The sequence below is a fragment of the Natator depressus genome, chromosome 1 (assembly GCF_965152275.1).
Source record: "Natator depressus isolate rNatDep1 chromosome 1, rNatDep2.hap1, whole genome shotgun sequence".
NCBI lineage: Eukaryota > Metazoa > Chordata > Testudines > Cheloniidae > Natator > Natator depressus.
Genome location: NC_134234.1, coordinates 214,726,926 through 214,743,387, shown reverse-complemented (window position 1 = coordinate 214,743,387; position 16,462 = coordinate 214,726,926). Strand labels below are relative to the sequence as shown.

Genomic DNA, 16,462 nt, shown 5'->3' with positions numbered 1-16,462 from the left:
GCCATCTCCGTCTTCCATCTGGGGTTCTCGGCAGGGCTCGGTGTTTTCCCACCCAATGGTGCGACAGTTCCTTAAAGGGTTGGAGAGGGTGTTTCCGTTCTCCCGTCCCCCAGTCCCTCCATGGAACCTTAACCTGGTTCTCTCTAAACTCACGGGGCCCCCTTTCAAGCCTCTCACTTCCTATTCTCTCCTCCACCTTTCCTGGAAGGTGGCATTTCTGGTTGCCATTACCTCGGCAAGAAGGGTGTCCAAACTGAGGGCCCTCACCTCTGAGCCACCGTATACAGTATTTCACAAGGACAAAGTGCAGCTCCGGCCGCACCCCAAGTTCCTCCCTAAGGTAGTCTCCCAATTCCATTTGGGCCAGGGCATTTGTCTGCTGGTGTTCTTCCCGAAACCCCATACTGACCCGAGTCACCGCAGCTTGCACACCCTGGATGTGTGTCGAGCGTTGGTGTTCTATTTGGAGCGCGCCAAGCCCTTTCGCAAATCCGCGCAGCTGTTTGTGGCTGTAGCCGAGAAAATGAAAGGCCTCCTGGTGTCGGTGCAGCAGATTTAGTCTTGGATTACAAGCTGCATCCAGGCGTGCTATGAGCTCGCAGGTGTTCCGGCCCTGGTGGTCATGGCCTATTCGACCAGGGTGCAAGCGACTTCCACGGCATTCCTGGCACAGGTCCCGATCCAGGAGATCTGCAGAGCAGCCACCTGATCCTTGGTGCACACCTTCATGACCCACTACGCGGTCAACCAGCAGGCCAGAGAGGACGCGGCAGTTGGCAGAGCAGTCCTCCAGGCAGTTGTTCCATGACTCCTACCCTCCTCCAGAGGTAAGCTTGTAATTCACCTAATATGGAGTGGATGTGAACAAGCACTCAAAGAAGAAAAAGCGATGACTGACTTTCTCCTAACTTGTTCTTCGAGATGTATTGTTCATGTCCATTCCACCACCCACCTTCCTACCTCTCTGTCGGAGTCGCTGGCAAGAAGGAACTGGAGGGGGTCAGGCCGGCAGTGGTATATATGCACAGTGCAGTGGCGCCACGCGGGGTGCCCCAATGGGAGCCGCTAAGGGAAAAAGTTTCCGACGCTCGTGCACGCGGTGCGCGCACACCTAATGTGGAATGGACGTGAACAACACATCTCAAAGAACAACAGTTACGAGAAAGTAAGTAACCGTTTTTTCTGCTGCACTCCTGAATCTGCACAGCACATTCCCCTTCAGTGGAGCCCTTGTTATAAACAAAACTTCTTAGTGTAATGGAGTGGAGTGGGTGATCTTGTTAGCACAAGCTTTGGAAAACCTCTTGATTTGGCTGGTCTGCATTCCCAGCTGTGTATGAGATAAGCAGACAGTTGTGCTTTGACCACTGCCCTTTGTTTCTCTGGATCACTTTTCCTTCAGCTCCTTTTGCTCTGCCACCTTGCCTGCTTCTCTGGGTCACTTCCCCTCCTCCCCCCAACACCTTGGCTGCCCTATTTTTGGCTTGTTTTGATAGCAACCGTGAGGCAGTATTGTCTGTTAGTTAGAACAGGGATTATGGAGTCAGAACAGCGGTGTTGTCTTTCATGATCTGCAGCTGCCTTATGAGATCTTGGTCAAGTTCCTTAACACCCTGCCTTTGTTTTCCTCTGCTGTAATATGGGGATAATACCCACCTTGTGGGTGTCTAGTTGATCATATTGGGCTGTGAAAGGTGCTAAGCAGAACTTCCTTCAGGAGAAGCAATTATGGCCATTCCCTACTTTGTTCCACTGCTGTTGCTCTTTGATGCAGTTCAGTTTTTTTACAAATAATTTTTCTGCTGGGTTCGTTTTCTTGCAATGCTCTGAAACAGCTTTGACCAAGAGAGATGCCTGCTGCCAGTTTTTCCCCACTCTCCCTTCGGTGATGTTAGTTGCTATAACAGCAACCCTAACAGGGTGGTCTGTTGCAGGGGAAAAAGCAATGGTCCTGTGTTTAAGGCATAGGCCGGGGAGATTTGAACCAAACCTCTCAGCCCTTTGGAGGGTTTGCTTGTTAATATTCTAGAGAAGAAATCAGGTGCATGTTTAGGAAAGGCATGGTGGTCTAGTGGCTAGATGGGAGTGCGACAAGACTTGGATCCGTGTGTTCTTTTCCTGGCCCTGCCATTGACTTACTGTGTGAGCTGAGGCAAGTCACATGACATCCTGTGCCCCAGTCTTATAGATGGAGAAACTATGGATGTGCCCCTCCTAGGGTTCTGTGACCCTAAACTCCCCAGTGTTTGTGAAGCACTTTGCTGTCTGTGAGTGGAAACCAAGGGGGAGAGGCAAAGTGGTATTTTAAATGCAGGTTAGGGCTGAGTCCTATGAGGAGCCCTGCCTGCCACACACACAGTGAGATCAATCACTTTTTCTGTTCCTGAACTCCCTGCTCTTGCTGATGTTTGCACTGAATGGGCATAGCTGCAAGAAAAAGACCTGCCACTACACCTGCCCCTGGTGCACAGCTGGTCAAGGGGAATGACGGTCATTAGTCTCTGGTGGTCTTAATCCAGCCCTGAGCAGAGCTGGGCTCTGTATTACTGATCTCACTCTTCCAAATGACTTGAATTTATTCCCTGCCAGTCTCCTCAAAGAAGCCATGTTAATTTGACTTTCAGTAGCACCTTTGAGCTGAGGGTCTCTAAAGTAATGAAGTCACTCACACTCTCTGACCTTGGAAGGCAGGTCAGCATTACCCCTATAACGGTTCCTGGTGGCACCCAGGGTTGTGAGGCACCTTACTACCACCTGCCTATAGTGGGAGGAAGCCTTGTCTGTGCCTGCCATGGGTCAGCTCCCAACTCCACCAGCCACGAGCACTCTGCTCTTGTTATCATGGGCCCCACTGTTACTCTACAGGTTAGCGATGGGCACGCACCAACACATGAGCCCTTTGAGTGTTTCCCTGTAGTGCCCAGCCCCGATCTCCTCCTAGACACTCCGTATTCACTGATTTGCTGCTTCCAAAGGAACAGTACCCCCCAGCTCTCCAATTACGCCTCAGATCACCGCTCTCCTTAACATGCAGCACTTGGATACCTTTACAGTGAAATCAAGTATGAGCTCATTTAACAAAGAGATTCAAGTAGTAGCAACTAGAAGTATTGGAAACAAATGGTTACAGGCAAAACAAAATCCTAGTGCACATTGTAGAGCCTAGAATTAATTAACAAGATACTCTCATATCTCGTAGAATATTGCTTACTCAAAATCCTTGCAGTGTTTTACAGACAAGTTGGCTGAGATATTTGTTTCATGAGGCAAGTATGCTGTCAGATTGCCTCCCAGGTGAAGGAGTCCGTGTATTTCCTTACACGCCAAGATAGACAATTCCTTGTCTTTATTCATAGAAAGGACACTCCCTGCTGTTTGTTTCATCTTGTAGATTTCTTGTAGATTTTGCAATCTCTCAGTTCGTTTGTGGCTCTGTATGCAAAGAGGCAGACAGTGTGCGGCAGACAATACCCAAATGGCTTGACAGGGAGATAGTTGTCTGTTACCTCCTGCCTGAAAGGAACATTTCAGAGGTATGTTACCTCCTGATGAGCAGAGACCTCACATGCCACCCTTTGGTGAGCTATTATGTGTATATCTGACCTAGGGGATCCCCATAAATCCGTGTGCTCTCTGCCAGTTGGCACCAAGGGTTCACAATCCTCATTTTACAGATCAAGTTTTTTACAGGTCTGTCTAAGAGCATAAGGAGCCTGAGGGGATGATAGCTTGAGTCCCTGGGGATTGCAGCCACAGGGGGCCCCGTGAAGCTAAATTGCTCAGGCTTCGGCTTCAGCCCCAGGTGTAGGGCTCATGCTTCGGCTTTCTGCCCTGGGACCAATGAATCTAACATTGGCCCCCTCTGGTTTATTTTGGCGGACTCCTGAAACCTGCTTGTGGCCCCCAGGGGGTCCTGGGCCCTTGTTGAGAACTGCTGCTCTATTCTCCCCCTGTGGGATTGAAGCCTCTTCCTGCCCAGTGGGGACAGGAAAGCAGTTTGGGACAGGGGAGCTTGCAGCTGGGTTGGGAACAGATTTTCTGGATGCTGCCCTGGGCGAGACGTGGGAGTCGATCCTGCAAGATGCTGTGTGCCCTCAATGCCTGCTGTCTTAAAAGAGAAAAGAAAGTGCTCAGCACTTCATAGGATTAGGCCCCTGGATACTCTAGTGTGCCTGGAGAAAGAGTTGAGTCTATTTTACAAGCAGCCAAACTCTGCAAAATTACATCACCCCAGCCATCTCCTTTTAATTATATTTCCATCTCTTTCCCTTAGCCTGAGTGGCTTAGGTTTAATCTCCTTCTCTTCTGTGCCCCTTTGAACTCAACATACTGTGGTGCATTGTTTTGTTCATGTGGAATTGGGGCGGTCGTAATTTCCCTTCACCCTGGCATGCCTGCATCTGTGTGTGTGTTTTGCTTCAGTTGCCTGAAGGAGTTTAGTTGTCTTTTAATTAGAGGTTTTTGTAAGTGTCATTGAATAGATGTAACCCTTAGGAGCCAGAGCAATTCCACAAGCAGTGACTCAGTGAAGTTAGGAGGGTTTTGGAAGCAAAGGGTGCTAATATGGAGTGGGGGAAGCTTTTGATCAGCAGGAAGAGATGAAATTCCTGCCCACAGTAAGTCTCACTCTTCCATTATTTCCATCCTCATTTTTAGAATCCTCTCCCCATCCACACCTCCCTCAGCTAGTCACCAAGGGAGGGGTCCCCTTATCACCCAACTTCCCTGCTATTCAAAAACCAGCCCCTGCCTTCCAGACAAGGAAACCCTCCTCCCCCTCTGCCTCCCCATTACCTGCTGCCTTATGGCTGTGTAAATCTTTCCTCCCCAGCATTTAGGCAGGGATCACTGCTGGTTAGGATGGAGGTGTAATGCAATGCATTTATCTTCCCCGTCTTGAAAGAACCATATTTACTCCCCCAGATAAAATCTATTAAAAGCACTTGCTATCACTTTAACTAGTATTTGCACCATGTCTGCAGAGCTGAAACACGTGAACCCATTTTCTACTGTTGTCTCTAATTGTGGGTCCCCAACTTGAGACACCCACGACCTGATTTTGTAGGAGATGCCGAGTATCCATTAATATCAGCTGGAACAGAGGAGGCTTAGCACCTCTGAAAATCAGGCCTAAGGATGCCCCAGGTTAGGCATTCAAAAGCGGAGGTGCCCCAAATCAGAGGTCATTCTGAAAACCTGTGTCTTCATCTGTACTATTGTCATTGTGTTTAATATAGCATATGGGATAGAAACAAGACTCAGACTGCCACATCTCAATGGGCTAAATTTATCCCTGGAGTAAGTCAGTTGATTCTAGTGCTGTTACACTATGGGGGATTTTGTCCAAATGTCTTCACCACAATGAAAGGATGATTGTTTTTCTGAGGCTCTGTCTCCTCCTGCTGGTATCCAGTAAAATCTGTTTTTCCTCATTCAGGCATTTTCTGAAGCTGTTGCTTCCTTATTCTTGTGAAGGAGACATTTTAAAAACTGTAATTTGAGGCCTAAATATGGAATTAAAAAAAAGGAGGGGGGGCGCCTTTGGTATCTCATATGAACACACATTTTGTTTTGTTTTTTAGGAAGGCCTTTAAATCATTCAAAACTTGAAGTCCAAAACTAAGTCCAAATCCATTAGAAAGTTTCCTAATGATTAAAAAAAAAAAAAAAAATCCCCAGCAGCATGGACTAGCTAAACATTGCAGCAGGGAGAAACATTAAGTAAAATTGGCTGTAAACCAAACTGAAACTGATTTAATTGAATTTCATTTTCTAAACTGAGAGAAATGCCATTAAAGATATTTGTTTTTTAAAATTCTTTCACTGTAATAATCTGAGTGATATTAATAGCATGGCAAAGACGTTGGTTTGTGACATTGAATCCGTTTTGGTTTTTTTTGTTGGTTGGAGGGGGGAGAGAGGGTTAGTGAAACTAGATGTGTAAAGTGCTTTATTTTTAATTATCTAAAATGATATGAGTTCCAAAGTGACTTTGATATCAGTGTCCCTGCAAACATAGGTGGCAAGAAGAAGTGTCATTTAACATGTATATTTTAGTAGTGACCAATAATCACAACCAGGCAAGGTGGAGTGATGTTTGTTTATTTTGTTTTGAATCGTTGGTGTAAATCAAGTTCAGCATAATTTGAAAATGTGTGTCATTGCAAGTCTAGGTTAAAATGTAGAATGAACTAAATTATAAGTGTTGGATATTTTAAAAGATGCCCTTACTGATAGGTTGTCTGATTTGAATGTTACAAAACTGTTGTATGCAAAAAAACAGAATATTGGAAATATGGGTCCTGATCCTTGAAACACTTATGCAGACATGTAACTTCATAGAATCATAGAATATCAGGGTAGGAAGGGACCTCAGGAGGTCATCTAGTCCCACCCCTTGCTCAAAGCAGGACCAATCCCCAGCTAAATTATCCCAGCCAGGGCTTTGTCAAGCCTGACCTTGAAAACCGCTAAGGAAGGAGATTCAACCACCTCCCTAGGTAACCCATTCCAGTGCTTCACCACCCGCCTAGTGAAAACATTTTTCCTAACATCCAACCTAAACCTCCCCCACTGCAACTTGAGACCATTATTCCTTGTTCTGTCATCTGCCACCACTGAGAACAGTCTAGGTCCATCCTCTTTGGAACCCCCCTTCAGGTAGTTGAAAGCAGCTATCAAATCCCCCCTCATTCTTCCCTTCTGCAGACTAAACAATCCCAGTTCCCTCAGCCTCTCCTCATAAGTCATATGCTCCAGCCCCCTAATCATTTGTGTTGCCCTCCGCTGGACGTTTTCCAATTTTTCCACATCCTTCTTGTAGTGTGGGGCCCAAAACTGGACACAGTACTCCAGATGAGGCCTCACCAATGTCGAATAGAGGGGAATGATCACGTCCCTCGATCTGCTGGCAATGCCCCTACTTATACATCCCAAAATGCCATTAGCCTTCTTGGCAACAAGGGCACACTGTTGACTCAGATCCAACTTCTCGTCCATTGTAGCCCCTAGGTCCTTTTCTGCAGAACTGCTGCCTAGCCATTTGGTCCCTAGTCTGTAGCAATGCATGGGATTCTTCCGTCCTAAGTGCAGGACTCTGTACTTGTCCTTGTTGAACCGCATCAGATTTCTTTTGGCCCAATCCTCTAATTTGGCCAGGTTCCTCTGTATCCTATCCCTACCCTCCAGCATATCTACGACTCCTCCCAGTTTAGTATCATCTGCAAACTTGCTGAGGGCGCAATCCACTCCATCCTCCAGATCATTAATGAAGATATAGAACAAAACTGACCCCAGGACCGACCCTTGGGGCACTCCGCTTGATACCGGCTGCCAACTAGACATGGAGCCATTGATCACTACCCGTTGAGCCCAACGATCTAGCCAGCTTTCTATCCACCTTATAGTCCATTCATCCAGCCCACACTTCTTTAACTTGCTGGCAAGAATTCTGTGGGAGACCATATCAAAAGCGTTGCTAAAGTCAAGGAATAACATGTCCACTGCTTTCCCCTCATCCACAGAGCCAGTTATTGGGACTACACATGTGAGTAAAGTTAGATATGTGCACCATGAGCTAAAACTATTTTTTTATTAAAGTATTTTCTCTTACTGGCTATCTACAGGGGCAGGTAGCACTGCCTATAGTTAAGGTGCCCAGTGCATTCTACTGTAAGACCTTATATTCTGGTTATGCTATATAAAATCTAGTTTCAGAGTAGCAGCCGTGTTAGTCTGTATCTACAAAAAGAAAAGGAGTACTTGTGGCACCTTAGAGACTAACCAATTTATCTGAGCATAAGCTTTCGTGAGCTACAGCTCACTTCATCGGATGCATTCAGTGGAAAATACAGTGGGGAGATTTATGTACATAGAGAACATGAAACTGTCTCAGTGTGTATGGTAACACCCATTGTTTCATGTTCTCTATGTATATATATCTCCCCACTGTATTTTCCACTGAATGCATCTGATGAAGTGAGCTGTAGCTCACGAAAGCTTATGCTCAGATAAATTGGTTAGTCTCTAAGGTGTCACAAGTACTCCTTTTCTTTTTACATAAAATCTGTTTTCAAAATGTTTGTGGGGAGTTTAACATTTTTTCTCCTGTTTTTTTTATTTTTGCCCTCAAGTAGTAACAATACTTAGCTAATATTTCGTGCTTTTCAGCCATGTATTTCAAATCCAACTGTACAACAATCAGAAGAGGAAAATTATAACTGAAAATTGTAGGCAACTCTAAGTTAGCTTTTTGACACCTAATAATGCTGTAGTTTTAAGGTCCAGTATCTTATGACTCCAGCACTAGAAGCAAGTACTTAGGGTATGTCTACACTAGAAAATATAGCAATACTGGTGAATTACCCTAATACAGACACAGCTTATTTTTCCAAAAGAGTGTCTTTGCCCATATAGCTTATACCAGTTCCCTGAATTAAATAAGCTATGTTGCAAAAGGACTGTTTTGCCTGTACAACTGTGGCTAGACTAAGACTTTTTGCTAATATAAAATGTCATGAAGAATCTTACCCCCTAAGCAACATTATTTTACTGGCAAAAGTTTCTAATGTAGATCTCACCTTAGTGTCCCACTGAAAAATTGGGACTCTCCCCTTTCTGTTGGAATAAAGTAGCTATTTGTAGCACTGTAGGCTTGTAAAATGTTGCAGGTCAATCCAATTACTTATTCAGGGCTTAGTTTAGCCCATCCTGGCTTGTACATATGAGGGCAAGAGGAAGGATAATCAGTGCCAGGCTGCATAGGTGCCGACTTCTGCTCCTGCTGGTGTGTGCTCAACCCCCCTCTGCCCCTGTCCCACCCCCTCCCAACGCTGCCTCCATTCCAACCCCTTCCCCAAAGTCCCCACCCCAACTCTGCCCCCTCCCTGCCCCTATTCCAACTCCTTCCCCAAATCCCCGCCCCACCCCCGCCTCTTCTCCGCCTCCTCCCCTGAGCGCGCCACGTTCCCGCTCCTCCCTCCCACCCTGAGCTTTCTACACTGCCAAACAGCTGTTTGGTGCTGGCCGGGCGGGAAATGCTGGGAGGTAGGCAGAGAAGCGGCACGCTCAGGGGAGGGGGGGAGGAGGAGGAGGAGGTGGGGCAGGGGGCAGGGCAGCTTGGCTGCCAGTGGGTGCAGAGCATGCACTAATTTTTCCCCGTGGGTGCTCCAGCCCTGGAAAACCCATGGAGTCGGCACCTATGCCAGGCTGGGACACTGGATACTCAGGTTCAATTCCCTGCGTTGCCGCACGCTTCCTATGTGACCTTTGGTGAATCACTTAGTCTCTCCGTGCCACAATTCTTCCCATAGTCCTCCTTTCTCTCATGGCTGCTGTGAGGATAAATACATTAAAAGATTTATGTGCTCAGATACTACAGTAAGGCAGGGAGAGACCATATAAATACGTTAGACAGAAGGGAATGTTCCCTGGTTTCCAGTCACTCAGAATTTTACAAATGTTACTTGTGGGCAGAAATTTTCCAGGCTTGATCGCTGCCCAAGGTTGATTTTTTTGTTCCCTGGAAAACTGAAGCAAAGACAGCAAAGGTCTGCAATCTTTGAGCATAGAGCAGGGCTGCCCCTAGACACTGTGGTGCCCTATGCAGCCCCCCCCCGCAACGGGGGGGGGCTAGCCCCAGCCCTCAACAGGGGGAGGGGACTGTGCCCAAGGTCTGTGGGGGGCAGGAGCAGGTTTGGGGGGGGCAGGTGGGAAACCGCCCCTCAGCACGAGCCAGCAGAGTGGAATGGGCTGGGGCCAGGTCGCTCTACTTTCTGCCACCTGGTAATTGCAGGGCATGCCTGACCCCACACTCACGGGGCGGCGGGAAGTGGAGTGACCTGGTCCCAGCCTGCTCTACTCTGCTCCCCTGGCTCCCAGCCCTGGGAATTGGGAGGCACGGGGGAACCGCCCCCCAGCACTCACCAGCAGCACAGAGCAGGCTGGGGCCCAGTCGCTCCACTTCCTGCCTCCCAGTGAGTGCAGGGCATGCCCGACCCCTGTTGCAGTCCCCCTGGATGTAGCTCAGGGGAAGGGGTGGAGTGGGGGCAGGGCTGGGGCAGAGCGGGGTGGGGGCTATGGGGAAGGGATGGAGTGGGTGTGGGGCGGGAGTGGGGGCAGCTTTCCTGGCCAGCTCAGCCGACCGTGGGATCGGGCTGGCCGCTGGAGCAGCACGCAGCTGCGTAGGGCACCAGGAAATTTGCCCCAAGTTTCCTGGTGTCCTATGCAGCTGCGTAGTTTGCGTATAGGTAAGGATGGCTATGGCATAGAGTATGAAAAAATAAATTCTTTTGACTCCCTCCTCCTCCTCCAAACAGTCCTGCAGCTGAAATGAGTCGGGGTAGAAAGCAGAAATTTATATCTCTAATTGTAAAAAAAAAAAATAAAATAAAAAATTGGGATACGGTGTTACTTGAGAAATAGAATGTGATCTGGTATTTAAAGACTGTATCAAAAAGCACCTGAACAAGGAGGGATAGCTCAGTGGTTTGAGCATTGGCCTGCTAAACCCAGGGTTGTGAGTTCAATCCTTGAGGGGGCCATTTAGGGATATGGGGCAAAAATTGGGGATTGGTCCTGCTTTGGAGCAGGGGGTTGGACAAGATGATCTCCTGACGTCCCTTCCAACCCTGATATTCTATGATTCTAAGGGGGCAGAGTTAAGGCAATGGGACGGCCAGGAGGGCCGTGCTAGATGAGCAGAGAGGTGAGTAGCTGGAGATACAGAGATGACTGGCTGAGATGATGGGAACTGCAAAGAGGACTCTGTGAACAAAAGGTAGTCTATAGGTGCATGTGGAGAGAAGGAAAGTATTAGATGAACATGGAAAGAAGCGGAGCAAGACCTGCTCTATGAGAGGGGCATGTCCACAGAGCAATGGGATAAAAAGGCTGTTTGGACCAGGTAAGCCCAGGCGAGTCAGGAAGCATGCGAAGCAAAGAAAAGGAACAGCAGGGATAAGGAAATCTGCATGGGCCTAGTTCCATCCTTACAGCATATATGCATCCATGATCCTGGTAAAGCAGCAGGTGTCTCCTGGAAGCCAGCTGCATTCACTCCCTTCCCCTGTGGTAGTCTGGAATGGCATCCAGTCATGGGGATGTCCAGCCCTCTATCCCCATGACTCTACAGTTCTATTGGCAAATGGTTTGCTCTTCTTTGAGTAGCGTCCCTATGGGTGCTCCACGTCAGGTGCACATGCGCCTCTTGAACCCTCGATCAGAGATATCTAACTAACAGCGTCCGGCCCCTGTGTGCTCTCTCTTCCTCCTCATGGCAGACGCCAAGGCTCGATAGGGGTGCGCAGGCAAAGCACCCTCAGTTCCTTTTCTACCACCTTGGTCCAAGATGGAACACTGTCGTGTCCGCCTAGAGCATACTCAGCTGTTTCTCTTTCTTCCAAGCTAGTGTGTAGTTGGAGGTTATTGTTCAGTGGTTAGTAATAGGTGGGAGGACTGTTTCCTCTCCCTTTTCACCTGGGAAACTTGTCTTCTCCTGGCAGGGGATGCCCAGTTTGCCAGGCTTCAAATGTTGCCTCTCTTGCCAGGAGGCTATACTGGTAAACAACAGACAGTACAAGTACAGTACAGGATTTGGATTTTTGGGCCCCAAGATTTTATGCCTATGCTGTTTGATTAGCTGGTGGTAACAGCTAATTTCCTTTGTTTTCTTTCTCAGCTCTTCCCCGGAGGCGGGGTGTAAAAGGGCTTGAGGGTACCCCACAGGGAGGAATTCCCAAGTGCTCCTTCCTGGGTCCAAGGGTTTTTTTTTGCATCTGGGTGGTGGCAGCGTTTACTAAGCCAAGGTCAGAGAAAAGCTGTAACCTTGGGAGTTTAATACAAGCCTGGAGTGGCAAGTATTAATTTTTAGAATCCTTGTGGGCCCCCACCTTCTGCACTCGGTGCCAGAGAGGGGATTCAGCCATGACAGCCCCAGAGCTCTAAGGAAAGGAAGTACGGCTCCAGTATGGCATCTGTACCCTTCCCCAGTAAGGAGGGTAAGTACAGGGTACCATCAAGTTCAATCCTGCTGTTGGCACCGAAGCACTCTGCTTAGCCATTGATGCCATCATGCTCCTTAACCCAATGCAAGCAGTTCAGCTGGGGGTCCCAGTACCAGCAGTACCCTCAGTACTGAGCGAGCATCAGCACCTGACATCTATAAAGCCTCCAGTACTCCCATCATTGCTGGTACCGTCAGCTCCAGTTCCAGCAACCTCAGCTATGGAGACAGTACTGTGGTCCTTTCCAGTACCACAGGAGTTCTGATTCTCAAGGGACCTCTCGGTGTCAGATGAACCAGAATTCCCATTGCTCTCTCAGTACCGAGACCTTGGTCTCTGTGTGGTCATTCTGTGGCACAGGACTCTTCTCTGTCTTCATTGGCTGCCCCCCCCGCATATGGGAGGATGTGGAGGAATAGACTCCCAATCAGTGACCTCAGTTTCTGTGAGGGGTTTTTCTACGTGCCTCTTTGGGAATCCGCCTTCACGCAGGGAGGTCCTTGTGGATCACCAAGGATGGTGGAACCAACCTTGTATGCTACCTCCTCTTCCTTATGGCCATATTGGGACCCATGGGCTGCCTACTGACAGCAATTCAACAGACCACCAGTACTGTCCCTTAGGAAGACCAGGGTTTCACACCCTCCCTCTACCCATCCATGGCAGGAGGAGATGTTTCAAAAGCAGGAAGCAAGGGCAGATGAGGAAGTCATCCCTGAGACTCCCATTTCATTGTCATTGCTGGTTGAGGCAGTTATGTTTCAACCACCTTCCACGACCAATGACTTCAGACAGTTTCAGAACCTCATGAGAAGGGTAACTGACGCTCTGCGGATTCCTTTGAAGGAGATTAAAGATCTTCAGCACAAGCTGCTCGACATTTTGCAGTTGGCAACACACTCCAGAGTGTTGCTACCTATTAATGAGATGTTCCTGGATCTGGCTAAGATAATATGGAAGATGCCATCTACTATTCCACCAACATGTAAAAGGCCAGATGATAAGTACTGTAAAAAGAAATGGAGGACTTGTGGCACCTTAGAGACTAACAAATTTACTTGAGCATAAGCTTTCGTGAGCTACAGCTCGCTGAGGGTCATACGCTTTTCCTGGAGAACATGAATGACTCCCTGCACATGTTGAAGGACTCCAGGGCTACCCTATGCTCCTTGAACATTTACACGTCTATGAGCAAGAAGCATTTTAGGAGGTTGCAGACTGCTCAGAGGTTACACCTGGCTCAGTTCTCAGGGTACCATAGACGGGCAGAACCCCCCAAGAAAGAGACAGGTTTCAGAGGAAGAGGGCCGCTCAGCTGCCCTCCACGTTCACTCAGGTGTCATCTAAACTGTAGTTTTGATGGTTGGATGAGGGTTTGAATCCTCCTGTTCCTCTGGATTTACAGCTGCACCTGTTAGCTTACCTCCCTCCCCTTGGGGACCTTCTTGTCCATCTCCACCAGGTGTGGGAATGGATCACCAGGGACCAATGGGTCTGGGAGGGCATAATATCAGGCTACAATATCCATTTCCTGTCACTCCCTCCCTTCAACCCCCCTTCTCTGCCTCCTAAGCGTCTACGGGCGCGAGAGGTGGGCTCCCCTCCAGCCAGGAGCAATAGATCCGGTTCCTCCCCCTTCGGGGGCAGGGAGTTCTACTCAGAATGCTCCCCAGTACCGAAGGAGGAGGGAGGTTGAAGCTGGTGTTAGATCTAAGACAGCTGAACAAGTTTGTGAAGCCTCAAAAGTTCAGGGTGGAGACTCTGGCAACTATAATTCCTTCACTAGAGGAAGGGAATGTTTTGTCATCCCTTGGCCAACAAGTCACCTACTTCCACATAACTAGGGCCCTACCAAATTCACGGCCGTGAAAAATGCATCATGGACCATGAAATCTGGTCTTTTGCAAGGTTATTGTAGGGGGGTTATGGTATTGCCACCCTTACTTCTAACCTGCCTTCAGAGCTGGATGGCCGGAGAGCGGCGGCTGCTGGACAGATGACAATACCGTACCATGTCATCCTTACTTCTCCGCTGCCACTGGCAGCGCTGACTTCAGAGCTGGGCTCCCAGCCAGCAGCCACCACTCTCCAGCCGTCCAGCTCTGAAGGCAGCACTGCCACCAGCAGCGGTGCAGAAAGAAGGGTGGCAAAACTGTGACCCCCCCCCTACAATAACCTTGCAAAATCCCACCCTCCACCCCCACAATCCCCTTTTGGGCCAGGACCCCTACAGTTACAACACCATGAAATTTCAGATTTAAATATCTGAAATCATGAAATTTATGATTTTTAAAATCCTATGACCATGAAATTGACCAAAATGGATGTGAATTTAGTAGAGTGCTATACATAACTATCACAGGAAATATCTGCTATTCACAGTAGGCCAAGATCATTTCCAGCACTGAATGCCCCCTTCAGCCTATCCTCGGTCTCAAGGATATTTTCAAATGTTCTAGAGGTAGTGGTGGCTTACCTTAGACAAGAAGCAATCCTTGTCTTCCCGTACCTTGACAACTGGCTACTCAAAGGCTGTTCCTTCGAGGCAGTATAATCGTCCACTTAGAAGACCCTTGATCTGTTCCAAGAGTTGGGCCTTCAACTCAGTGTAAAGAAATCCATGCTAGTACTGGTACAAAGGATACAGTTTACAGGGACATACTTGGACTCAGTGAGAGCCAGAGTATACCTCCCTTTAGATAGATTCGTGACCTTGTCAAGACAGGTAGGGACAATTTAGGGAAGCCCATGGACCACAATAAGGAACTATCTTCAACTCCTGGGCCATATGGCAGCCTGCACCTCTGTGACCAGTCATACAAGGCTGGGCCTTCGTTGCTTCCAGGGTTGTCTAAGAACTGCTCATTCTCCAACCAAGGACACCATGGACAGGTGGGTCCCTGTGCACATAAAGAACTCCCTAACCTGGTGGATGGAGCAACTCCACATCTGTACAGACGGCCCTTCTGTCGCCCAAACCCATCAGTGATTCTAACAAATGATGCATCCCTCTTAAGATGAAGAGCCCATCTCGGCACCCTCACGATTCATGGACAGTCTATGGAACCAATTTCCACATTAACTTATTGGAGCTCAGTGTGGTCGGGAACTCTTGCCTCCATTTCCTGCCCCTCATTGGGGCAAAACAATCAGGTTCATGACAGAAAACGTGTCCTGCACGTTTTACATTAACAAGCAGGGAGGAGCAAGATCCCCCTCCTTGTGCACTGAAGCCACAAAGCTCTGGAACTGGTGCATAACCAGCCATATACGAATTTCAGTAGTTTACCTTCCAGGTATCTGGAACTGCACAGTCAATGTCCTCAAAAGACATATCTCTCATGACTACAAATGGAAGCCAGACACTCACATTCTCCAAGTCATAGCCCACAAATGGGGACTGGCCTGATCTTTTCACCACCTCTGAGAACAGGAAGTGTCCTCTCTTCTGGCCAAGGTGGGGGTCTGGCTCACCACTCCCTGGGGGACATCTTCCTTCTACCATGGAATAAGACTCGGTTCTATGCCTTTCCCCCAGTGCCCCTAATTCTAGGGGTGCTGAACAACATCATATGGGACAAGGCCAGAGTTATCCTCTTAGTACCTACTTGGCCAAGAGAAGTTTGGTATCCTGACCTGCTTCAACTTTGTGGCCAAGTGTCAATCAAGCTCCCGACCATTCTTCATGTCTTGTCTCAAGATGCAGGTCATGTGCTGCACTCCAGCCTGGTGGTTCTAACACCTCAGGGCGTGGCTTCAGGAGGGTTCTAAGGAAAAGAGGTTTCCTGCTCTGCAGCAGGTATTATTAAACAGTAGAAAAACATCAACCTGCATTACTTACCTGCAGAAATGGAAGAGATCCATCCACTGGTGTGGACGTTGTTACCTCCAACTGGAATCTGTTCCCTTCTCCCTCATCCTAGCTTACCTGCTGGATCTGAAGACATCCAGGTTATCCATCAGTTCAATCAAGGTACAACTGTTGCCATATTAGCCTTTCATCCCCTGGTCAAGGAATTCTCCATTTTTGCTCCCCCGTTATCTTTCAGATTTATTAAGGGTCTGGATAACCTCTTCCCTACATCAGACATGCCACCTCAGCTTAGTTCTCAACCATCTCACAAGACCTCCATTCGAACCAATGGCAACCTACTACCTACTTCATTCATCTATGAAGTTGACCTTTTGAGTTGCCATCACATCAACTGGTAGGATCAGGGAGATTGGAGCCTTAGTGGCAGATTTCCCCCCCTTTACCATGTTCTTTAACAATAAGGTCTCATTACGTCTGTTTACTAAGTTCCTCCCAAAGACTACATTTAATTTTCATCTTAACCAATCAATCCATCTGTGACACTGGCAGACCAGGCTAAGACCCCAGTCTTGGCTAAGACCCCAACACCTAAGGGCAAACCAGTCATGGGACCACCCCATAGAGCAGTGGAGCATCCTCGGTCCCC

The 16,462-nt window shown here is 48.2% G+C and overlaps 1 protein-coding gene across 1 annotated transcript in view; it reads left to right on the top strand.

Annotated features, from left to right (window-relative positions):
• The first annotated feature begins 4,477 nt into the window (after positions 1-4,477).
• A2ML1 (alpha-2-macroglobulin like 1) overlaps positions 4,478-16,462 on the top strand; it is a 60,053-nt gene continuing 48,068 nt past the window's right edge. Inside the window, exon 1 of the mRNA XM_074934903.1 lies at positions 4,478-4,616. The gene's annotated coding sequence lies outside the window, so the exon portion shown is untranslated. The remainder of the gene's footprint in view (positions 4,617-16,462) is intronic.